General features: G+C 39.2%; 1 protein-coding gene across 8 annotated transcripts in view; it reads left to right on the top strand.

Annotated features, from left to right (window-relative positions):
* Positions 1 to 25115, top strand: part of MSI2 (musashi RNA binding protein 2) — a 518635-nt gene that overhangs the window by 233390 nt on the left and 260130 nt on the right. The gene's annotated exons all lie outside the window — the stretch shown is intronic.

The raw sequence follows: 25115 nt of genomic DNA, 5'->3' as shown, positions 1-25115 counted from the left end.
TAGTAGGTGCTTAATAAATGATGATGATAGTGATGGTGGTGTTTCTCCTTGGGTTTTCAAAGAAGACCATGACTTAGGGGGTGACTAGGTGGCACAGTGGATAAAGCACCGGCCCTGGAGTCAGGAGTACCTGGGTTTAAATCCCATCTCAGACACTTAATCATTACCTAGTTGTGTGGCCTTGGGCAAGCCACTTAACCCCATTTGCCTTGCAAAAAAAAAAAGACCCTAAAAAAAAAAAGACCATGACTTCAGAGAGGTGATGACTAGACAAGCAAGTGAATTGGATTTGAGTGAAGGGTTGCTATGCTAAGTCACCAGTCTTACTTTCTCCTACAGAACCATCTGATTTCAGTGGTCAGATTTGAATCAAAATGACTGGAAATGACTCTGGATGGGAGGCTATTAGGATTAAGTGACTTGCCCAAGGTCATACAACTAGTAAGAGTCAAGAGACAAGTGTCTGAGTTCAGATTTGAACTCTGGTCTTCCTTACTCCAGGACTGTTGCCCTATCTACTGCACCACCTAGTTACTTAATGTTTCTTGACTGACTTGTTATAACCTCTAAGTTTCTTAACCTCTCTGGGATTCAGTTTTCTCATCAGTAGAATGAGGTTATTTAATTTTCTAAGCTTTTTTCCAGTTTTTAGCTCTATAAGTCTTGTGAATTTGTTAACTGTTGGGACTGAAGTAAGGGAAAGCAAAAAGGTAAAGATAAGCTCAAAGTGTCAGACAAGGGGAGCTTGTTGGGTGAGTTATTGTCCTAAATAGTGAGCAAAGGAAGGAGCATCTTTTTTTTTTTTTAGGTTTTTGCGAGGCAAATGGGGTTAAGTGGCTTGCCCAAGGCCACACAGCTAGGCAAAAGAAGGAGCATCTTTAAGAAGAAAGCTATGAGAAGCCTGGCTCTAGACCTGCTGAGTTTCATGTATTGATGGAATGTCAGCTATCAGTATATAAAATATAAGGAAATGATGTAGCTGTCTTTTGACAGAGATCCAGGTCTGGAGTCAGAAAAATTCAGATCAATACTAGAAGTGGAGTTTTGGGAATTATCAGCCTAATGGTATAGGTGGAGTGAAACCATAGGAGTCAATAAGGTTGTCAAAGGGGAAAACTACACCTATGGAAATACTATACTTTGAGAAAAGACTGACTGACCACTGGGCCTTGGGGAGCACTCCCCTCAAAGAAGTTGGGAAGAAGAGGCAGTGAAGAAGACAGATACTAGTTAGATAGGTAGAAGAGAAATCAGAAAAACACTGTGTCCCTAAAGTCAAGGAGGGCTGGAGTATCCAGGAGAAGGGAATCCTTAACAATGTCAGAAACTATCAGCAATAAGTTACTTATTTTATTTGGAATTATCCTTTTATGAAGAAAGTAGGAAATTATTAGCATACTTGGTGTTCCTGGTCTTCAAAATGAAATGTGTAAGTGGTGCATGTTAATAACTTTTCATCTTTATGATTATTTTTAATTTTAAAAATACTAAAACATATATTAATCATTTGGGAAAATAGTACCTCCAGATGTGATAAAAACACTTCAGGAAGAATAAGCTTAGGTTTGAGTGATCTGAATAGGATTTTTTCTCTTTTAGAAAGTCTTCCATATTTAAACAGGGCTCCTGAATTTATTTTTTAATGCTTTCTTAACTCAATGTATTCAGTTTCGTTGTATATTCAACCTTTCTTGCTTTCAAGCATGAATAACTTGAGCTCCCTCAAGGGGAAATTTCTGTTGAAGTTCAGAACCAGGGGAGGTTGACTTCTGTGAGACAGAGAAAGAGAGACTAAGAGACAGACAGAGAAACAGAGACAAAGACACATAGAGACAGACAGACACACACACACACACACACACACAGAGTCAGAGAAAATTAGAGATTGAGAGAGAGAAATTAAATATAAGCCTTTTTGTGATCATAAGGGAACCTGAAGGAGCCTTGTTGAGAGTAGGGGTCCTGAGACTTTTAAAATAGAGAATCAGATGTAGAAAGGAATAGGAAAAGGAAGAAAACCCCCCCATTAAACTATTGGTCTGAGGTCACATTTTTTTTTCCTTGACATCCTTGCATATAGGATGTCATATCCATGCATCATTTATGGGGACTAGGATATCTCTGGTGGAGAAACCAGCTGTAGCTTATATTCCTCCTTCAGGATCTGGTAGGCCTAGTGGTCCTCAGATAAGGAAGGAAAATATAAAAACCAGTGGCCCAAAATAAATGTGGGAGTGCTGAGGTGGAGACTGTGAGGAGGAAATGAGTTGGACTTGTATAATTCAAACAACAACACAGAGAAGTTGTTATCCAACCTCTCTTCTACATTCTCCCCTGCCCAGATGGGACAGGATACAGAGGATACAGAAACCTCTGTGTGTGAGATGCCTTCTAGATGAGGGATAGATCCTCAGACTGGCTACTTCTGTTTTTTCTCCTTTCTCCCATGTAAAAAGATGGTACCTGCTGATCTTTATTTCTGAATCTATGGATCTCTCCTTTCCAACTGATGAACCTTTTGTATACCTCAAAAAAACTCAAGCATTATTGTTATATGTCTTCCTTCCACTAGTATAAGGTTATAATCTTGTCTACCCCTCAGCAAATGGTCTTTGTGTGATGCTGGGAATCAGAAAAAAAAAACTCATTGATTACTCACCAGTGTTGGGGTGATGAACTTCTGTAGACTTAGCTAATCCAGTCTACAATCTGTTACTAAGCAATATTGGATACCTTTCTAGCATGCTATGACATCACCTCTTTGATGTCATGGACTTTCTTCAAGAACAAAGCATAAAAAACAAGAATAGGTAAAGAGGCCAAGTCCAGTTGTGTGCTCTGTTGGTCTAATAATCCTCAAAACTGAAAGGTCTCCTCTATGAGGTGATGAGATACATTCAAACAGGACTTAGAAGTGGGAGCATTTGGGCCTTTATATCATGCCCCACCCCTGTTTATGCCATGCTCTTCTCCTCAACACTCCCACCTCCTTAAATATTGTGGTCCCAAAGTAACTAGTTACTCTTGTCTTAGTACTAGACTTGGAGTGTGGAAGGCCTGGATTCACTTCTTTGACACTTACTATCTGGATAGCCATGGGCAAACCATTTAACCTTTGCCTCATTTCCTCATTTGTAAAATGTAGTTAACTTATCAAGGTTGTTGAGATCTATGTTAAGTTATTTTGCAAACTTAAATTCTTATAGGAATACAGTAGTTAATGTTGTTAACATCCTTTACCTACTTACTAGTTTTGATTGAGAAATTCAGCAGGAGGTCACTTTCTTGCCATTATTATTTTATACTTGATGTTTTGCAGGCATTTACACAGATATGATAACTTTTTTAAAAAATTGAATACAAGTTATCATCCCCCCCTTCAGAGATACATAGAGGATGGCGTAGAGCAGGGTGACACAGTGGTTGCTAGCTTAAGTGATGGCTATGAGAAAGTATGTTGATATGAAGGAACAGAGCTTTGCCCTGACTGGAGAGTCCCCAGGCACAGCCCTGCCTTCCTAACTCACCTTTCCCAGCATCCCCAAGGTTGGAGTGCCTCAGATGATGCCGGGTGCCCAGCGGGAGCAGCTGGTGAGGCTGCCTAATGAGCCTTCCTGTCAGCTGCGCTGTCTCTGCTTTTCAGAAGCTAGTGAGGAGCTCGCAGACCCACTGGGTCTCCTGCATACATCTGGTGAATCCCTTCCCACTCTTAGGAGACAAGAGGCAGGAAAGTTTGAGTGGGTGGGAGAGAGTGAAAGGGCTGGGAGAGGGTCTGTAAAGGCCTTGCTTTGGTTTCTCTAGCTTTCCTAGAAAAAACAGGAAGTCCTTGAGAGAGTGGGTTGTATCTTTGTATCTTCCCTAACAATTAGCAAAATATTCTGCATGTAGTTTGTTAAAATGAAAATGAAGATAAAAGAGAGAAAGTTTGTTCCATCTGCAGAGCCTCAACCATCAAGGTCTTTTGGGATTCAGCAACAGCAGCTAGCATTTCCATAATGCTTTAAGGTTTACAGGGGCATCTGGATGGGGCAGTGGATAGAGCCCTGGACTGGGAGTCAGGAAGACTCATCTTCATGATTTCAAATCTAACCTCAGATACTTTCTAGCTGTGTGACCCTGGACAAGTCCCTTAACCCTGTTTGCCCCAGTTCCTTCATTTGTCAAATGAACTAGAGAAGGAAGTGGCAAACCACTCTACTATTTTTGCTAAGAAAACCTTAAATGGAGTCACAGAAGAGTCAGACATGACTGAAAAACATCTGAACAACAACAAAGGTTTACAAAAGTACTTTACAGTATTTTCTCTATCTTCAAAACAACCCTGGGAGGCAGATGTTATGATTATCCCCCATTTTATAGACAAGAAAAGATAGACAGATAGAGTTACATGCTAGGAATTGTCTACGGCAAGATTTGAACTCAGGTCTTCTAGACTCCCATGTCCAGAGCTTTATCTGTTTACCTCTAGCTGTCATTTACCTTGTCAGTCTTAGATACTGAGGACTTGAGTCCTGTATACTCTTCCTTCTTGCTGCCTTCCTCTCTCATACCCACACTTCTTCATCCCTTTCCTTGGGAGAACAGTGTCAGGCCCCAGAAGTGACACCTATGTGAAAGGAGCCCATCCCCCATTTCTTTCCCTCCAAGATACACAACTTTGATCCTTGTTGGAAGGAATTCCCCTTTGAGTATCTCAAAAGTATCAATAGCTCTGCTTCTGATTTTTTTTTTTTTAAGGATCCATACCTAGATTGTATTACATTTTGGGAAGCTTAGTGCTGAGGCAAACTGAGATTACATTACCAGATGTCTTTGGTTAGGAGTGTTTTTTTATTGATATCTTTTGCTTTTAAATTACTTTCATTTTCCTCTAGCTGTGTGACCTTGGACAAATAACTAAGCTTTCCTAGTCCTCAGTTTTTTATCTGTAAAATGAGGGGGTTGGACTAACAGGTCTTTAAGCACCCTACCAGCTCTGAATATGTTATCCTATGACCCCAAATATATCTCTCAGTTCCCTTCACCTATAAAACACCGAGGTGGACTGATTGATCTTTAAGGACTCATCCTTTTGAACTTGCTGCTTCTCCAAAGCAGACGTGTCCTTTGCAACAAAGAAAAAACAAAACAAAACCAAAAAAGAATAGTTCAGCAAAACCACCCAAAAAAAGACACCTAGATGATACAGTAGATAAAAAGCTGGGCTTGGAGTCAGTAAAGCTCACCTTCATGAATTCAAATCTGGCCTCAGAGACTTAGCTGTTTGACCCTGTACAAGCTCCTTTGCCTTGTTTCTTCATCTGTAAAATGAACTGGGGAAGGAAATGACAAATCAATCCAGTATCTCTGGCCAAAAAAACCCAAATGGGTGTCAGACATGACTGAAACAACCAAACAACAACAATAACAAACTACTGAGCTGATAGAATATATAATATTCCACAAACTTTGTCTCATACACTAGCTGTGTTATCCATGGCAAGTCATTTAACCCTGTTTGCCTCAGTTTCCTCATCTGCAGAATGAACTGGAGAAGTAAATGATGAACCACTCCAGTATCTTTGCCAGGAAAACCCCAAATGGAGCTACTAAAGAATGGGACATGATTGAAACAACTCAACAACTGTAGCAACAATCTTTTTTTCAGGACCAGGCTTGGTTATTATAATGACACAGAATTCTTATTATATTGTGCATATTGTTTTTCTAGTTCTACTCACTTTACTCTGCATTAGTTCCTCTGTGTTTCTTTCTGTAGTTTCTTATGGCAAGTAATACTCCATTTGTTCATATTCCATAATTTGTATAGTCATAAAGAATGCTTTTTGAGTGTTCACTGTTAACACAAACAACTGGAGAGAAAGTCTTTCCCTTTTGCATACACTGTAATTAAGCCATCTTGCACTTATGTGCCCCCTTTAAGGGCTGCTTTTGAGGGGTTCAAATAATACAACTTTGTGTTAGACTACAATTTTACACAGAGAGGCTCTTTCAAGTGGTTGCTTATGGCATTAATGGCCAGACCAGGAAGACCATTTTCAACTCATACATTCACAAGACTGACAATGATGTCCCTTCACTCCCACAACCTTCATTTTAGCTAATTAGTTAATAAGGTGAAGTCAGAATTGCCTCAGAATGCTACAGATCTGGGCCCAAAGAATCTGGGGTATTACCTTTGGGAAAGTGGCAGCTCAGGGATGCCTTTCATAAAAATTCCACTGTAGATTTCTGTTTATTTTATTTTATTTTTTGGTATGCACAGCCAGTGCCCCAAAGAGAGATTTAGATGCTAAACCTGCCTGGTTGGAGAGGAGTCATTTTTGACTTCCTGATAAATACCCCCAGGCCAGGAATGTATTTGTGAAATTTTTAGAAGATCCTAGAAAAGCTCCCTCTAAGTAAACACGTGGAGCTCTCTTGAGCTCTGTCTCTCTCTCTCTCTCTCTCTCTCTTTCTCTCTGTACCGACATATGTGTGTGTTTGTGTGTGTGTGTGTGTGTGTGTGTGTGTAGGCAGGTATGTATAAACATTCTGGGGACAATGTTTGCTCCAAAATGAGACTTTTTATACGCCACATGCAAGCTTTTTATTTGACAACAGAGTCAGATGTGAACTGTCAAATAAAGGGATTTGAAGTTAAAAGTTGACTTTCTCCCTGTAGCTATAGACAAAGGACTGTGTCAGCCTGGATTCCAATTTCCTGGGATTTGGTCTGTCTGCAAGCAAACTCAATGTTCTCTCAGCATTTAAAAAAAATGGAAGGGGTGGGGGGAGATTGCTAAGGGGGGTGGCTTTGGGGGAGAGTTTAATCAGTTATTTTTTTAGTGGGCTTAATTGTATAAAGATTATAATGCATATAAAACGTCTGTAATTAGAAGGGGGGGCTGGTTCTATTAGACAGTGTTTTAGTGAAGAAAATTATAGTGTTCATAAGCAGTTTAAGGAGGAGGCAGCATATATTAGCATGCAACAAGTTTCTGTTCATTCAGGCTGAGTATTTAGCATGACTCCCTGGGAGTTCTTGTTCCCTTCCTTGGAAGTAAATCTGCTTCCTGAATGCCACCTTGTCCTTTTTTCTGGCCAGACCCCTTGGGGTTTAAGGTATTTGGAATACAAAACCTTTCTTTGGGACCTTAACATGACCCAAAGTTCTTTCCATCAAGAGACCTCTTTTGGCCACAACAAAATGACTTTGAGTTTTTAAGTTGTTGTGTTTTTAATTTCTTTTCAGCCATACCCAAGGTTGTAGCGCCTCACTTTGGAACCTTTCTCAGCATAGCATTTTGGTTAGGTTTTCAAGGTCAGAGAAGCTTTGTTTAGGAGCTGACTGTGTCCCAGAGAAGAGTTTTGTTGGTTCGGGTTTTTTTTTTAGGTCCATCTGTACCTAGAGTTAAATCCTATTAGGACAATATGGATCCATGAGAAATTGACTAATAGAAATTGAGTTCGAGCTCTCTGGCAAGTTTACCTAAATCCTAATGAAAACTTGAATTGCTTTGAGATTCACATCTGAGTCATTTATGAGTGGGAAAGAGAAAGGGAGAAAGAGAGGGAAAGAAAGAAAGCGGGGAGAGAAAAATGAAGAGGGAGAAGGAAGAGAGGAAGAATAGACTAATGTTCATTATGAGTTGCTCAATTGAGGCCATTATGAGTTGCTCAGTTGAGTTATGGGAGGTAAAGCTTTTAAACTATCTCCCCCTCCCCCTTTTAGAAGTATGATAGATAGCATTCTACCAAAAAAGAATGCTAGATTGGAGGGATGGGTTGGGAAGGAAATAAATATTTCATATGATGCCTACTCTATATGTGATAAGAACTTTATAAATATAAACTTTATGTTTATATTTACACTTCATAAATATTTCATCTGATCATCACAACAGTCTTGGGAAGAAGGTACTGTTATTATCTCTAACAGTTGAGTAAACAGAGAGCAGGATTAAGTGACTTACTCAGGGTTATGTAGCTAGTAAGTATCTGAGACTGGATTTGAATTCAGATCTTTCAAAGTCCAGTCCAGGTCCTGGGACCGTAATCTCCCCCCCCCCCCCCAGCTGCACCCCCCCCCCAACCAGGTTCAGCATCTTTATTCTTGGACAAGCCCCTCCTAGTTGAGGGCCCTCAGTACCAGAAAGTTAGTCACATATCACATCTTCAAGTGTCCAACTTCCCTAATTGGTTTAGGGAGAACAGTTAACACTTGAAGACCTAAATTCCTGAAAAGTGCTTCAGGAGAGGAGGTATGTCTCCCATATCCCACCACTCTCTACTGAGGCCCCCTCTCTGTCTCCTTCTGTTCATTTCAGTAAGGCCAATGTGAAGATTTTGCTGGATGAAATAAATATGTTTGTAATTGTTTGCAGTATGTGAAAGCAATCCCGGAAGCATTAATTGGCTTGAGTTTTGTGTGAGACAGAGTGTCTGCCTGACATGTTTTTCTTTTCCATTAACACTTGTGTGATAAACAGCTTAGATGCACAGAGGAAAAAAAATTAATGGAACTATTGTAACAATCATGCACATGTAGGTAATTTATTAAGGACAATTAAAAAGCTTTAAAAATCATTCATGAGGTGAAATGAACAGGAAGCCTATATGTGGTGTAGGCTGGCAGGGAGCCCACCAGTAGCAGCCAGTTGTAGATGGATTGAATGAATTTCTCTAACCTTCTTTTCACCTGTCCCCTGCCTGCCTATCCCTATTCCTATTGGGTTAATATGAACGCAAGGAGCATTGGTTTCTACTTGCCTATGTTATAAATAACCCCTGCCTACCCCCAAAAAAAATATCTTTCCTAGCTTCCTGTTTCTTCAAGCCCCTGAGATATGAGCCTACATTCTGGATGATACTGCTGCAAACCACCAGCTTCACTTCAGTCTGAGGGATGATATCCAGAATTTTCTGGGGGATGAAAGGATACTTTCCATATCTAGATCAGAAAGTAAAGATGAAACCCCCCTTTTCCTCCCCTTGTTTCATCTGATTCATACAGTGTATTCACACTTTCTCATAGCATCTTTGTACTTTACCAAAGGTATGATCAGAAAGCATTTTTAGAGGAGAGCCATATTTATATATTGTCCAGGGGTTGCTAGGTGGTCTAATGGTGTTAGAGTCCTGGTCCTGGAGTTGGGAAGTTTGTTTTTTGTTGTTCATTCATTTGGTCATGTCTAACTCTGTGACCCCATGAACCATATCATGCCAGGCCTTTCTATTCTCCAATGCCTTTCCAAGTCTGTCCAAGTTCACATTAGTTGTTTCCACAATACTGTTTATCCATGATACATATTATCCATCCAACTCATCCTCTGCTGTCTCCTTTTCCTTTTGCCTTTAATTTTTCCCAATATCAGGATTTTTTTTCTTCTTATTTATGTGGCCACAGTATTTGAACTTCAGCTTTAGTATTTGACTTTCTGGTGAATAGCTTGAATTAATTTAAGTATTGATTTGATTCTTTAAGAACTGATTTGATCTCCTTGCTGACCAAAGGACTTTCCAAAGTCTTTTCCAGCACCATAGTTTGAAAACCTGGGTTCAGACACTTACTGTGTAACCTCTGAACAAGTCACTTAACCTCTTTTCCCCCTCATTTTCTTCAAATGTAATATGGGGTTTACAAACAAGAGGTTTTGCCTCTTAGGTTTTTTTTGAGGATCAGGTGAGATAATATTTGTAAACTGCTTAGCAGAATGCTGGTACCTACATGGTATATTTTATAAATAAATACCTATTCCCTTCTTTTTTTTCCCCCTCCCCTTCCCTGGTATCTTTACATTGTCTATTGGCCTAGATGCATCTGCCCCTGCCCTGGGTGTTGAGGTTGGAGTCAGGAAGACCTTGGTTCAGATGTGACCTCTACCAGCTGTGTGAGCTTGATCAAGTCATTTCCGCCTCAGGGCTTAGTTTCTTCTCTTAAGAAATAGGATTAGAAAGTGTGTTTATTGAATAAAATTCTTGGCTGATACAAATAAAATTATATTATTAAACACATTGTAAACCTTAAAGGATTTTGGAAATATCATTGATGATGATGATGGTGGTGGTGGTGGTGGTGGTGATAATGGTGATAATGGAAGATGTGAAGAAAAAGAATAAAATGAAGCAATCTTCTTTTTTGTGTAACACATGCATCTATGTATGTGGATATGATTTCCATTATAAAGCAAAACTCTTTAAAGGCAGACACCATTTTAATTTTTCTTATGATATCTCCAACCCTTAGTATAGTGCCTGAAACAAAGTACATCTTGTTGTTTAATTAATGGTGTTTGAGATTCATTTGTCTTCACAATCTAGTATATTTTATTGGTTCATGTAAAAAGGAATGCATTTAAAAAAATAAAAGCTTTGAGAGTGATGGTGGTAGTGTTGAGAACTCTGATTTTTATTGACATGGAAATGCCACAAATGCAGACGATCTACTCTTGTAATTTCTAATCTTAGTGAATTGCCTGAGAACATTGCTCAGGGTCATAGCTGGGAGATTCAGAAGAGAGAAACATAATATGTTCACAGACGGGTCCTAAAAGCTCATCCAGTCTCTGTCAATATTGTACTATGCTGCCTCTCAGAATAAAGATGGTTGAATATTAAATAGTTCATCTCTTTCTGATCCAGGTCTTCCTTTCCTGGGTGATTTCAGGAGAAATCATGTTTGTGGATCCCCCTTAAATAAGCAGTGCAGTATGCATGTATCTCCAGTATGCATCTCCTTGGGAAAGGTTTAAGCTTACTTGTGAGACAGGTGATCAAGATGCTTCAAATTGGACCTGCTTGTCTTTGTTTTAGAGAAAGGGAATTTGAACTTGTCATCACCATTTATGGGTACAGGTCATTAGGACAATGGTAAATTATAGAAACATTATTTTATGGTACCTGAGCTTTATCTTCAAAAGATTTTCCATCAGAGTGGGACCTTGTCCAATTTAAGGTAAAGGAGAGCTCCTTGAAAACAAAGACTGTTTTTTTTTCTCTTTTTTGACTCAGGGTCTAGCACCTGGTAGGTACCTAAAAAAATTTTTTTTTAATATTGATGGAAGGAAAAAAGGCTTTATGTCCTTCAAAGCAAAATGAATAATGGGGAAAAGATTTTTTTCCCCTCTGTGACAGGAAGACCAATTTGAAATGACATCTCTCCTCTCGTACTTCTCCACTTATCAGATTTCATCCTTCCTCTGTCCTTACTCTGAGAATTTAGCAGGAAGGAGAAAAGTTACCTCTCTAAGTGTTCCCCAACAATTGCAGGTTCCTTTTAGGTGAGTATCACCAGGATGGCTTTGTTTCCCTTTTCCGTCCTCAGTAAATTCATAGAAACTGATTTAGTTCATAAATCAAGCAATCAGAGATTAGAACCAGAAGGGACCCAAGAAGCTATCTAGTCTACCACCTCATTTTTCAGATGAGGAAACTAGGGCACAGAAAGATGAGGCAACTTGCCTATATTTACCCAGATAGTTAACGGTGAGAGGTGGAATTAGAATATAGGACCTTTGACCCCAAACTTGTTTTTTTCCACTAAACATATGGGTAGAAAGGAGCAGAACCAGGGTTTAGATTTGTGAACTCTCAATGTAAATCCACTTTACTGTACTTACTGTTAAATTCATTGTCTCTAACAACCATTAAATCTTTACTCTTTTTCTGAAGTTTAGGGAAGTTACATGGCTAGCCTTTGGACACAGGTAGAAAGAGATAGAACTGACTTCTTGACCAGTATTCCTTTCAAAGTACCACACTGCCCCCCCATATTTGTTTGGGTTCAGGTTGTAAGAACTTGATTGAGCTTTTGAAATGTGGACACCCAGAAAACAGATGTGCAGACAGTGGTGAAGTCAACCTAATTTTTCAACATTTATTAAAGTATAACATGTTCCAGATGTACTGTGAGGCACTCCTTCACTGACTGAGGAAACACAAATATAGATGGGTGAAATCTCTGCTCCCAATGAGTTTATGATCTATTAGAGAAGAAAAGACATGTATTTAAAAAATAGCTGTAGAAGGGAAAATACAGAATATGTAAAAGAGAGAGATTAAGATAAAATGTTCTGAGAAATTTAAAGAAGAAGGGGTTGTTTTCATTTGGCAAGGTCAGGGAAGGCTGGTACCTGACTTGACCTTGAGGGGAGAGTGAGGTTTTTTCAGTAGGCATTAAAGGAGGAAGGGAGGAAAGGAAGTATGGAATTTGGCATTCCAAACATGGGATTTTGGCAAAAGCAAAGGCTTAGGGATGGGAGGTTATCCAGGAAGTTTGTGTAAGCATGGAAGGCAAAGAGTGCTTCAGTTGGATCAACCTGAAAAGAGCAAAAAAGGAAAGGAGGAATATAAAATAGGGTGGCAAAGGTAAAGTCAGATTGTAAATGACCTTGATAGCAGGTTAAGTACTTTATGCTTTATTTGGTAGGTAGTAGTCAGCCACTGAAGATTTCTAAGGAGCGAAATGATATGAGAAGAGTGGTGGATTAGGAAGATTAGGTGGGTAACAGTGTGAAATATGGAGAGGAAAGGGAGGGAGAAAATTTGAAGAAAGAATTGGTTAGGCTATTAGAATAATCTAGACAAAAAGAGATCAGAATTAGAATTACAGAAATGCCAAGGGAGGATTAGATACTAGTGATATTTCATGTTTTTTTAGTGATGTTTCATGTTTTTTTAGTGTTCGCAGAGGGCTAAATTTTTGATGCCAGCCTCTTCTGCTTTTAGCTGAATCTCAACTAAAACCTGAGAGTGGCTTCATTTTCTCTCAAGAGAAACATCCTGACTACCACTTAGTACCTCTGACTTTAGGCAAGTCCTCCCTGGGCCTTGGTTTCCTCTTCTGTAAAGTGAAAGGACTGGATTAGATTACCTATAAGGTCCCTTCCAGCTCCAGATATACATATATATATATATATATATGTATATATATATATATATATATATAACCCTATGATGTTCAAAGATAGATTTCATAGAAGTATGTAAAACCACCAGCAGGACTGCCAAGTCTTTATTGTTTAAAGGAGAGAAGAAGAAATATTCAGTCAACAGTTGACAAACATTTACTAAAAGTTCAACTTGTTACAATCCATGTGCTACTATTTCCACATTAATGTCTCCACAGTAGATGCAGATCTTTTTAGTAGGAAGTACTCAACCAGTTGAATCAGGCAGAAATAAACAATATCATTTGACAGCACCACGAAGGATCTGGTCGATTATGTGAGGAATGGCAGCCAGAATCATCCCCATTGGGCAATGAAGGGCTCTGTTCTAGCAATTACTGCCTTCCCTGTCATCTGTGTGTCTCCAAAGTGGCAGGGGTCAGATCGTGGAGTCTCTAGGTGCCGAGGCTCCTCCTCCATCTATTTTTTGTGAGTGTGGGCTCCCCTGTGACCAGTGCCTGTTTCTTGTTCTCACTGAGGTTGTTTGAAAAAAGGCCCCTTGTCTGAATTCATGACTGCTGTTGAGTCAGTTCAGGATTAGGCAGACAATTGCTAGCGTGTTTTTCCTCTCTTTTCAAGGTGAGGAGGTAAGTGTGGGATGAAAATTCAAAGAGGCACACATACAAGGTATGGCCGTGAGACAAGCCACACTGTCTTGTTGGGCAGCATTGCTCCCTGCTCTGCCTTTCTAAGCAGAATCTTTTTAGGCTACCCATGAAATCACTCTCTGAAGGAATGGAATTGAGCCTTTTAGTAGGATCAGTCAATCAATCCATCAACCAAGTCAACAGTGCCTACCATGTGCTACCATTGCTGTGCTAGGAACACAAAGAGAAAAGACAATACCTACTTTCAAGGAACCCACAAGGGAGACAACATGCAGACAGCTATGTATAAACAAACTATAAGCAGGATAAAATAGAAATAAGGAACAGGAGGAAGGAACTAGCAATAAGGTGGATTGGGAAAGACTTCTTGGAGAAGATCAGAATTTAACCAGGATTTGAAGGAAGCAAAGGAAGCTGGGAGAACAGAAATTTATTAAGAACTTCCTATGTGACCAGAAATTGTCCTAGGTGTTGGAAGTACCATGGAGGAGGATATGAGAAAGATAGAAGAGAAGGAGAAACTTTGTTACTTTCATCTAGGAAATCAGTCTCTTTGGAAAGAAAAGAACTGATTTTCAGCCAGACTTTCAGAATCAGAAAGGATCTTTGAGGTTATCTAGTCCAACTTGTATCTTATAACAGTAACTCCTTCTACAGCATTCTTGATGAATGGTCCTGTTTTCACTGCTTTAAGATTTCCAGTGAAGGGAAACCCAGTCTTTTCTAAGGCAGTTCATTCCATTTGGGAATAGCTTTAATCATTATGAAACTGTTCTTTACTTTGAGCTAAAATTTGCCTTCTTGCAACTTGCACTTATTGCTCCCAGATCTTGAAGATACTTGATCATGACCTCCTCGTTCCTAATTCTTTTGTTCCAAATATAGCATGATCTCCAGTCCCTTCAACAGTATGCTCTCCCTTCTCTGGATGTGTTCTATTTTGTTATACATCAGCACCTAAAATGGCAAACTTTTGGAACATATGAAACATTTGGTAGATGGACTTATGTGTATGGGTTCCCTGACATCCCTTTGTTTCAACATCTTTTCTTCTCTGACCTTGACCATGAATGATTCTCTTCTCCTTCATACTAAAGAAGAGTTTGTTCATGTACTCAGATCCATCACACATGAAGGAGAGGCACCTTTGTCAGCTGCCCTCATCTATCAACCACCAATTAGAAGACATGATATATTGATGTCCTTTAACATATATATATATATATATATATATATCTCATATTGCAGTTTCTTTTCCTGTACTGATTGGTTGGTTTTGGGAAGCATAAGTGAGACTCTTTCTCTAAGGTTGTCTTCATCTGTTCATTTATGAATAACTGAGTGCACAGAGCATCTGAATCTTTTTGATGTATTTCTCTCTTTCCACTCTACCTGCATAATGAGACAGTGCCAAGGGATACCTCTGTTTTCTTCATTAAATCAAGAACCTAGGATTTTGGATTTTTTTAAGTCTTAGGAACTTATTTAATGTTTATTGAAGCATTCTACACTGTGAGTCCATGAACTTTTTTAAAAAATATTTTGATAACTGTATTGCAGTATGATTGGTTTCCTTAGTAAAAGTCTTTGTTTTTATGCTTTTAAAAACATGACTCTCAGGGGCAACTAGGTGGTGTATTGGATAAAGCACTGGCCTTGAAGTCAGGAGTACCTGGGTTCAAATCCGGTCTCAGACACTTAATAATTACCTAGCTGTGTGGCCTTGGGCAAGCCACTTAACCCTATTCGCCTTGCAAAAGCCTTAAAAAAAAACATGACTCTGAGAAGGGGTTTATAGACTTCACTAACTTGCCAAAAGTGTCCATGATATAAAAAAAAAGGTTAAGAATCCCTCATCTGGAACATCCCAAATCTAGGACTCTGGACACCCTAATTTCACGTACATATAAGTCACGAGATTTGGGGAGAACATCTCAATATAGTTAAGGGAGTATTCTATGGCTCCATTTCAGTCATGGATAGAGTTTCTTTCTAGTTTCTCACTTTTCAGGTCAGAGAACAAACATTCCCAGTTGAGCCACCTTTTCAAAATCTGTTAATAAGTTTACAGAGCCCTTATTCTGACTTTTACTTCCTTTTCTCTGTCTTGAAGAGACTCAGTCATAATCTCCCAGTCTTTCCTTCTCTGACTAGACAGCCTCAGTTTTCCAGTTTGTTTATGGCATGAATTCCAGTCCCTTCAATAAACCTTGATTTCCCTCCTCTGAATGTGTTCTATTTTGTTTCTATATCAGTACCTAAAATGACAACCTTTGTAACATAGGGTTTGTTCTATGGACTTATGAGAATGAATTCCCTGACATTCCTTTGTGTCAGCTTCTTTTCTTTTAGCCTGTTGGCCAAACATTACACAGTGTTTTAACTTTTTTTTAGATACTAGAAGAACTTTAGCTTTTCTTGGTTGGAGACTAATATCATTGTTGACATTATTAATACTTTTTTCAAAGTAACATTTTCTTCCTTATTGAATGCAGCTCTCTTTTATATAGCCAAAGAAAAACCATATGGATCTAGAAGGTTGGCCCTAGGTAGGAGAGAGTAATTTCTATAAAACAGGGGAGATTGAATGGAGGAGAAAAAGAGATTCCAGGCAAAGGCAGTGGTATGAAGAGGAGAAAAACTATTAAACTAAGAGAGAACTTAGGTCAGGGATTCTTTCCAAGAGTTTGTTTGTTTGAATTTCCTCCTGCCTTTGATTGAGCTGAATAAGCCATTACCATCAATGGGGGATGTTTAATATATGGTTGTTATGACAACTAACATCCTCCCCTCCCCCTCCAAGGAATTATTATATTAATATGCCATCCTTCTTATTTGATGGCCCTGCCTTCCATCAACCAGATGCTTTGAGCTGTGTTTCCCAGGAGTGGTTGTTTCCCACCCCTCTTGTCCATTCACTCTTGTGACTGACAGTAAAGCTATACAAGATATCTGACTGGGGCTGAGGCTGGGACTGGGACTGTAGTCAATGGCCATACAATACAGTTTTTCTCTGTTCCAACAAAGCTAAGTGGCCCATCTGGGAATTGGACTCATTTGTAACAGCCTCTAGCCAGCCGAGGCCCCAGACAAAACCCAGGAAGCCGCCTCCTGGGCATGGTTTGGGAAATGGGAATGACAAAGCGCCTCTCTATTATGGCCATGCCTCTTGGTGTTCTCTCAGGTTCTAGGGAATGTGGTTTCACTCCCCTTTTTTTCTGTACTTAAACATATTGGCTATCGTCTGTTCTTGAGTACGACTCAGGCTAACTAGGGAACTCTGCCAACTGAACAATTCTTCTGTGAAACAGTTCTGTGAATAAGGCACCTAACCCCCCCCTAAAAAAATTTAAAAAATTGCATAGAAAGCTGCAGATGGATCACAAGTCAAGACTTGAAGGAAGGAGGCCTAAAATCAGCTCCATTAAATTAGCATGCTTTCTTTCTCTTTTGAAATCTCACTTCCTTTGCAGAGGCTTACATTAGAACATGCAGTAGGAGGGAGGAGGCAGCCCTCTCCTTTGTCTGGGTAGTTAGTGGGACAGTTATGAATAAAAGATTGGAGCATTTGAAAGGAGATCAACTTTAAACCCAATACTCCTCACCTCCCCCACCTCTTCCATTTATTTTTAAGTCTTCATATACAGTTGGTCCAAAACAAACAAAGATGTTCTTCAAAGACACCAGGAACTGGAAATCTAAAACAACCGAGAATCTAGGGCAATACAGCAGACAATGGAGACCAGCCTAGCAGGCGCATATTTGGGCTGTTGAATTGTTCTCTGACTATTTGTATTCTCTCAGAAATGGGACTGCATGGGGAGGTGGGCAGAACTTGGACTTCAGAGGAAAGCATTTCATTCTTAGTTTGGTGCCTGACCTTAGGCAGCCTGTGGGGTTCAGTTCCTCCCATCCCCCAGCTTTCAAAATATTTTAATAACCAAGATTTTTGCTCTTCCCCTCTTGTGAAAATGATACCTAGAAATTACTTCATGCACCTTGGGAAAAGGGCCTCAAACCGGTTCTGGGAAAGGTGCTCTAAGAATGTTATCTTTAAGGTTTGATTCCAGGTTTGACTACTTTGGATGCAGGGCAAGGTGTCTCTACAAAGGGTCTGCCTGATCCTCACCTCCTGGAAGTTTATAGTCTAAGACAACTAGCCCCAAGTCATATAGATGTGTAAAAGAGTGGAATGAAATGACACAATCAGTATAAATATTGTGGAGGTAGCTTGGTTGCCTATCCAACCTATCTACTAGATAGAGTACAGAGAATGTTGAATTTGGGGCAGGAAGACCTGGGACTCCTGTCCTACCTGACAGCTAACTAGCTATATAATTAGAAAAATCTCATTAATCTCTCTCTCTCTCTCTCTCTCCCTCCCTCCCTCCCCTCTCTTTCTAACTCTCAGCCTCAGTTTCCTCTTTGTAAAACATGTGTTTTTTTGTTTCATTTATTTTAATCCTTGAGATCCTCTGGGTTCTAATTTTTTCAGCTGTAAAATAGAGGTGATTGGATTCAATTACTGTTAATATCCCTTTGAGTTCTAAAATCATGGAAGGAAGGGAAACAAGCATTTAGTAATCACCTAGTGTGTTACTGGACACTAAAAAACTCTATAAATATTAGTTGGGCCTCACAACAACCTTGGGAGGAAGTGTTACCCCCATTTTAAAGTTGAGAAAAATCAAGTAAAGTGACTTGCCCAGGGTCACATTAGTAAGTGTCTGAGATCAAATTTGAACTCAGATATTTCTCATTCCAGACCTAGTGCTCCAACTGCCTAGGAATTGGGAGGTGGGAACCTGGGGAGCAACTAGGGTAAATGTCCTGGTTAGATGGAGCAAAGGAAAAGAAGGTTATTAGTCTTCCACTGATCATTCAGGGAGAACTTCACAAAAGAGGTTAGATTTAGGTTTCAGAGCCCAGCACAAGAAATGATACAAGATGGATTTCTGGGTGACTTTTCCCTCTCTTCTGCCAAGAAGGAAAAAAGCCAAGCACCCAGAACCAGTCCCTACTTTAATATGTCAAGTTCACCCTTGCCTCTCAAAGTCACCTTTGTTAATCTTTAGCCAGTGTCTGGAGAACAATGCCTGAGTGTCCAGTAAACTAATAATGAGGAAGAACCACATGAGCCCCAGGTCCGTGAGTGCTTGGCTTCCCTGCTCCTGTCACATGTCCTCTGGTAGCCCCCCCAGCATGTTTCTCCTGAGTGTCTTGGGGTTAGCTAGAGTTTTCCCTCCTCTTCAGACTGTGCTTTAAAACCAGGTTACCATCTTTACCATCAGGTTAGCTACACTTATCTAACCTACCAAGGTGCTCTGGTCTAGCCATGTCAAAAAGCCTTAGCAGGACAATGAGTTGAGTCTATCTTTCACTGAGCTATACAGTGTAGTCTTCCTACCTCCCTTTCCATCCAACCTATGTGCTAGTCACATATCTTTTCCAGAAAAGCTTCTATCTATATGATACTGACATTATAGCTTGTCTCATCTCCATTCTTCCTTGTGGATCTGGAGGTCCTCTCACATTAGGTGTATTTGGTACAGATTTTTAATTTGGTTTCCATTTTCTCTGGTAGACCTAGGAATCCTGTTGCATTATTTGTACTTGATACAGATTTTTAATTTGTAGGCTTAACTGCCATCCCACTAGGAAACTGGCCTTTGTTCATATTTTTGGATCAATTTGTTTTTGGAGGAGTAGCAAGGTCTAGAAAGATAGAAAGCCATATTTGAATTAAGATGAAGGATATTTTAGTCCTTTTCATGTCTTTAAAATAGAATTCATGCAAAATGTATACTGAAGATAGCCTCGGGGATTTTTTCGGACTTTGGTCTCAGAGGTGACCATGATAAATGGAGTTCCCCTACTATCATACAGCTAATCTCTGTATGTGTGTGTGTGTGTGTGTGTGTGTGTGTGTGTGTGTGTAGCTCTCTCTGGGTGTATATATGTATGTGTGTTTATCTGTAGCTATATTGTTATCTGGCTTTCCCCGTAACTGTAGGACACTGCTCTAAGAGACCTTGATCTCTCTTTTTTTTAAATCATAATTTTAGTTATTTTTAATGAATAAAAATTGATTTTCTCTTCCTCCCCTAAAGAAAACAAAAGTAAAACAAAACCTTTATAAAAATTTGCATAGGTTAGCAAGAGAAATTCTTACATTGACCTTGCCTAATAAATATTTGTCTTCTTTTACACCCTGAATCTCTCACCTGAGACAACTGATAGAACAGTAGGTTTGGAATGAGGAGGACTTGAGTTCAAATGTGAACTGAGAGGCACGTATTAACTATGTGATCTTGGACAAGTGATTTAACCTCTGTTTGCCTCAGTTTCCTTTACTGTAAAAATAAGAATAATAGTACTCACCTACTTCCTGGGGTTGTTGGAGTGATCAAATGAAATATTTGTGAAAAGTGTTTAGCTATCTACTGTAGATACAGTAGGTACTTTTAAGTGGTTATTTTCCTCCTCCTCACCTGTCAGGAGGTAGGTAGCTTAGTTTGGTCCTTTGGTCACTGCATTGTCCAAAGTTACTAAACCTGTCATAGTTGTTTGTCTTTATAGTGTTGCTATTAAATAAACTGTTTTTCTGATTCTGCTCACTTCAGTCTGCATCAGCCCTTCCAGGTCTTCTCAGGTTTCTCTGAATCCCTCATTTTCCTCATTTTTTTAATCAATATGGTCATATTCCATTCATATTCCTTAATTAAGTTTAAGTATTCCCCAGTTTATGGGCACTTCTTGGATACATTGGAATTTGGAAGTATGTTGGGAGAATTGGGATGTGAATCACAGATTTAGAACTGGAAGGTTCACAGAGGACATTTCATCTTACACTTTTATTTTACAAATGAGGAAACTGAGGTCCACAGATGTTTAGGATCACATCAGCTAGTAAGTTGCTGAGGTATAACCAGGTGCACTGACTCAAATCCAGTTCTCTTTCCATTGGGCATGAGTTTCCCATTAAACTATTTCTTTTATTACAATCTACATAGCCAACCAGGCTACTCTGATGCTGGTTCAATTCTGCCTCTACTCCATTGTTTGATCAACAGGGCTAGAAGAAAACGTCATACTTTTGAATAATATTTGCAATCTATTATGCATTCTTTATTTAAAGAAAAGTATGTGATTAATACAATAATTGTCTTTTGAAAAGATAATAGAGAAGACTTTGAATTATTGTAAATTAATTTTTTATATTCATATTTAAACACTGATAATAACAGTTAAAAATAAATAAGGGTATGGTGTGTGTGTGGTGTGTTTAAGGCTTGCTCTTTCTCTTCCCCTTTCCTCCCTTCTAAATACTCAGCAGACCTAGGGAATAATTCTCTGAGTGCTACTGTTTACTTCTAACATTTTTTAGTCCCTCTGACTTGCTGACATTGGAACGGCATCCCTGTCTCATTGCACCCCACCATTTTCAGGCACTGAGTTCCCTTCCCTTGGTAGGGGCAAGTGACAATTGCCTCTTACAACCTAAAGCAGGTCAGGTATATAACACCAGAAAGTAATTGGCCTGGGAATTGCTTTTGTGATGAGGCTCTTGGGTCTGGCTTTGCTGTTGGCAGAGGGAGCCTGGTGTGGGCCTCTGGTAGATATTTAAGAATTCCCTTCCTTGTCAGTTGTGACTGCCCTGCTGTTGCTGGGCACCTGGTGACTATATGGAGCTGTTTGCCCTGAGTAGCTATAGCAGCAGCATCTCATTGCCACCAACTCAATCCAAGCTCTCGTTCACAGCTGGCTGTTTCACCAAGCCCGTTTGGAGAATTCTTACCTATTTTTAACAGCTTGAGGAATTTTAGCAGCATGCTTCTAACTACTTAATGGCTTCCCCTCCCATTTTAATGTGTGGGGCAAAACTTTGGTTTATTTTTAGTGCAGTTATGCAACATAAACTAGAATCATTCATGGTTTCCCAGCTCTTGGAATAAACCCCTCTCGTAGAAAATCAACGTGACATTTTAAAGACTTCCATTTTAGTAAGCTGGAATCATCTTAATACAGTTCCAAAAATGATTCTTCTTTAATCCTGGGACTAGGTATGGGGAGAAGACAAGTAGGGAACTAGTCCAGGACTCAGGCCCTCTGTCTCTTCCTCCCCCTTTCTATATCTCTCTTTTTCTAACTGTATATGTTCAGGCAGGGCTGCTACTCCTATAGAATTCATCTCTTGCCACCTTTTTCTGGCTAAACCACTGAAGAGAGATACCCTAGACTGTCTTTATTTGTTTAAATATTTTGATTCCTGACATCTTAGTAGATCTAATTTCCCTGGATGCTGAAAATATAATATGTAGAACATAGTAGGCACTTAATATTGATTGAAGTTTCTTCCAGTGGAACTTCAAAGCTAACAAACAGCAGCATATTGACCCTCAGACCTGGAGGCAATGTTTCTTTTCTCAGATGGAAATGAACTTGAATGCTGAGTTACCTTGATAGCTAGCAGTGCCTCCTCTAGATGCCTCACTTCCTCCAAAGTATTAGGTCAGGTGAACTTTCCATACTGCCACTCTAGGAAGGATAGGAATAGCTAGACATTCAGTAGACAACCCAGTCCCTAAAATGTCCTTTGGCCAAGACTCACAGGCATCTCTGAATACATGGATCAAACCAATGAAAACCAAGTCAACCTTCCCTCCAATCTTTCAAGGTGGACAGTGGTTTGCAGCTTCCCCAGTTGATGGCGAGGTCATCTCTAACAGATGTTCGGTCATAATTAACCAGCCTCATAACAACCCTGTCTCAACCACAGAAAAATTACAGGGCTCAATGACTCATTGTCTTAAATTTTAATGAATACATGAAAACAACGTGCTGATTTAAAAAAAAATTAACCCTCCATTAAGTTTGTTTGGTCAGTAGAAAAGAGGGAGGTGCTATGGGAGACAGATGACAGAAAATACTAAGGAAAAGCTAAGTTGGGGGAAATACAAAACTTCTCCCATTCTCCCATAATAACAATGATAATAACTAACATTTATATAAGGTTTGCAAAGCAGCTTCCATATATTAAATCGTTTGATTCTCAAGCAACTCAAAAAAATATGAGGAAAAGAAGTTAGCTTAGATGGGAAAACTTGGATTAAGTGATTTTTGACTAATTGATTGGTTGGTCTGGATGCAGTCAATTGATCCAATCAATTTATTGATTGGTCTGGTGTCAGAAGACCTGGTTCTTATGAATTCTGTCTCTGACACTTTATCTGTGTCACCTCATCTATAAAACGATGGAGTAGGACTAGGTATCCTATGGGGACCCTTACAGCTTTAAATCTATTATCCTTTGTACTCTCTGAGGTAGTTGCCATTATTTTCCCATTTTGTAGATGAAGAAACTAAGACTGAAAACTTAATTGGATTACTCAGTCATACAGCTAGGGAGAATTCAAACTCAAGTCTTCCTGCCCGATTACCAGTCTATCCTCTAAACTGCCTTCAGTCTTTAATGCCTTAGCCAAACAACAAAATGCTAAATGGTCTTTAAATTAATTAAGGTCCTGCTTTTCAGAGGAGATGGGAGTTCATGCATAGAGAGCATCCCCTCTCTTTCTGCTACAGCTTAGCTATCCTGCTGATCCCTGTACCCATTTTGAGAAATGAGCTGTCACATTCACTGGATTCAGCAGGTATTTTGCCATGCTAAGCAACCAACATCCCTGTCTTACCTCCGTATGCTCTATGGAGGTAGCCTCTAAGCTCCTATTGTCCTTCAGGGGAAGATTCCACAGTGGAATCCTTTGTGACCTTCTAGTCAGGAAAGCTTAGAACTAAAGTTTGTATTCTTTTTTTAATTAATTGATTAATTAATTTTGAATTTTGCAATTTTTCCCCTAATCTTGCTTCTCTCCCCCTACCCCCCCCCCCACAGAAGGCAGTCTTTACATTGTTTCTATGGTATACATTGATCTAAGTTGAATGTGATAGAGAGAAATCATATCCTTAAGGAAGAAAAATAAAGTATAAGAGATAGCAAAATTGCATAATAAGATAACAGGTTTTTTTTTAAAGTTAAAGGTAATAGTCTTTGATCTTTGTTCAAACTCCACAATTCTTTCTCTGGATACAGATGGTATTCTCCATCACAGATAACCCGAAATTGTGCCTGATTGTTGCTCATTCCATCAGTGAAGTTTGTATTCTTGATAAGGATGGTAACATGGTATCCTCTGTCAGCACCATTGGGAAGGTTTCTTTTATCTCAGAAAATTCACAAAGCCACAGCAGAACGATAACTAGGAATATTTATATCTGGGAAGAAGTACCCCACATCATGCTCAGGGGAAGTAGTATTCTGTTGTTGTTCAGTTGTTTTGGTCATGTCCAACTCTTAAGAACTTCATTTGGGATTTCTTTGGCAGAGATACTGGAGTGATGTGCCATTTCCTTTTCCAACTGATTTTACAGATGAGGAAACTGAGGCAAGCAGCATTAAATGACTTGACTTCCTGATTCCAAGTCTTCCTGACTCCAAGCCTGGCTTTCTAATATAGAGTACACCATAATTTGAAGGGGAAAGATCAGGGGAGAGGCTCATTCTAACCCATTCTTTTTTAGCTTCCTATTTTTACTATTCTTTCTAACTGATCAGTGAGACAGTGTGATTGATATCCAGGCAATTCTCTCTAAGACTGTAATTGCAGAGCAAGTGGCAATTCTTCTGGAAGGAGTTTTTGTTTGTTTGTTATTTTATTGAATCATGATTTCTGGTGCCAGTGAAATCATAGTTTTGGTGAGAGAAGAAGGAAGGAAGAATGGAAGGGAGGAAAGGGAAGAAGGAAGGAAGGAAGGAAAATTTATGCTACATAACTATCTGCTAAAAGCTTGCAAGTGTTTAGAGCCCCCTAAGTGAGATACCTTAGGGAAAACTCAAATCTCTCCTACTTATAGCTTTGAACCACAGCTTCCAGCTCTTTTTTTCATTCCTGTTCTACTCAAACATAAGCCATTTAGGGTAAAGGAACCCATAGGAACTGATTAAAACTTAATTACAAGAGTATTATTTTGCCACTCTAAAACATCAGAGGCTATTTTTATTGTCTATAATGTAGTGAATCTTTTTGAGGGTAGCTCACTTTTCTTTTCCTTGCCTCAACCTTCCCCAAACCTTTTATTTTAAATTGCATATTCACTCTAGCTATTCCTTAAGTTATCCCCTTGTTATATCTACAGCAGAATTAAAAGAAGAGAGCTTTTAATTCTGAACCATTAGAAAGGGGATCCATCATTTCTGCCACTTAAGAGATAAGTTTCATTCTCTTTCTCTTACAACGCTTGGGCTGTGGAGCCTCTCTTGAAATAGTTCTCTTAGAGAAAATTCCCACCAGTCCCAAAGCAGTGCCTTTAAAAAATAATTCTTCTTTACTCTCTTTTTTATTTACTACCTTGGACTCAAATGCCAAAATGAGAGGTTTGGATTGTATCAGTGATTCTTAGTTCCTTTTGTGTGGAGGAACCCTTTGGCAATTCTGGTGAAGTCTAGGAGTAAATGCATAAAATAACAAGAGAATTATTGAAGACAACAGTTATATTAAAATGCAGTTATTGAAGTATT

The sequence above is a fragment of the Macrotis lagotis genome, chromosome 2, assembly GCF_037893015.1.
Source record: "Macrotis lagotis isolate mMagLag1 chromosome 2, bilby.v1.9.chrom.fasta, whole genome shotgun sequence".
In the NCBI taxonomy this organism is placed as follows: Eukaryota; Metazoa; Chordata; class Mammalia; order Peramelemorphia; family Peramelidae; genus Macrotis; species Macrotis lagotis.
The sequence above is the reverse complement of the archived record's forward strand: the minus strand, read 5'-3'. Positions and strand labels throughout refer to the sequence as shown.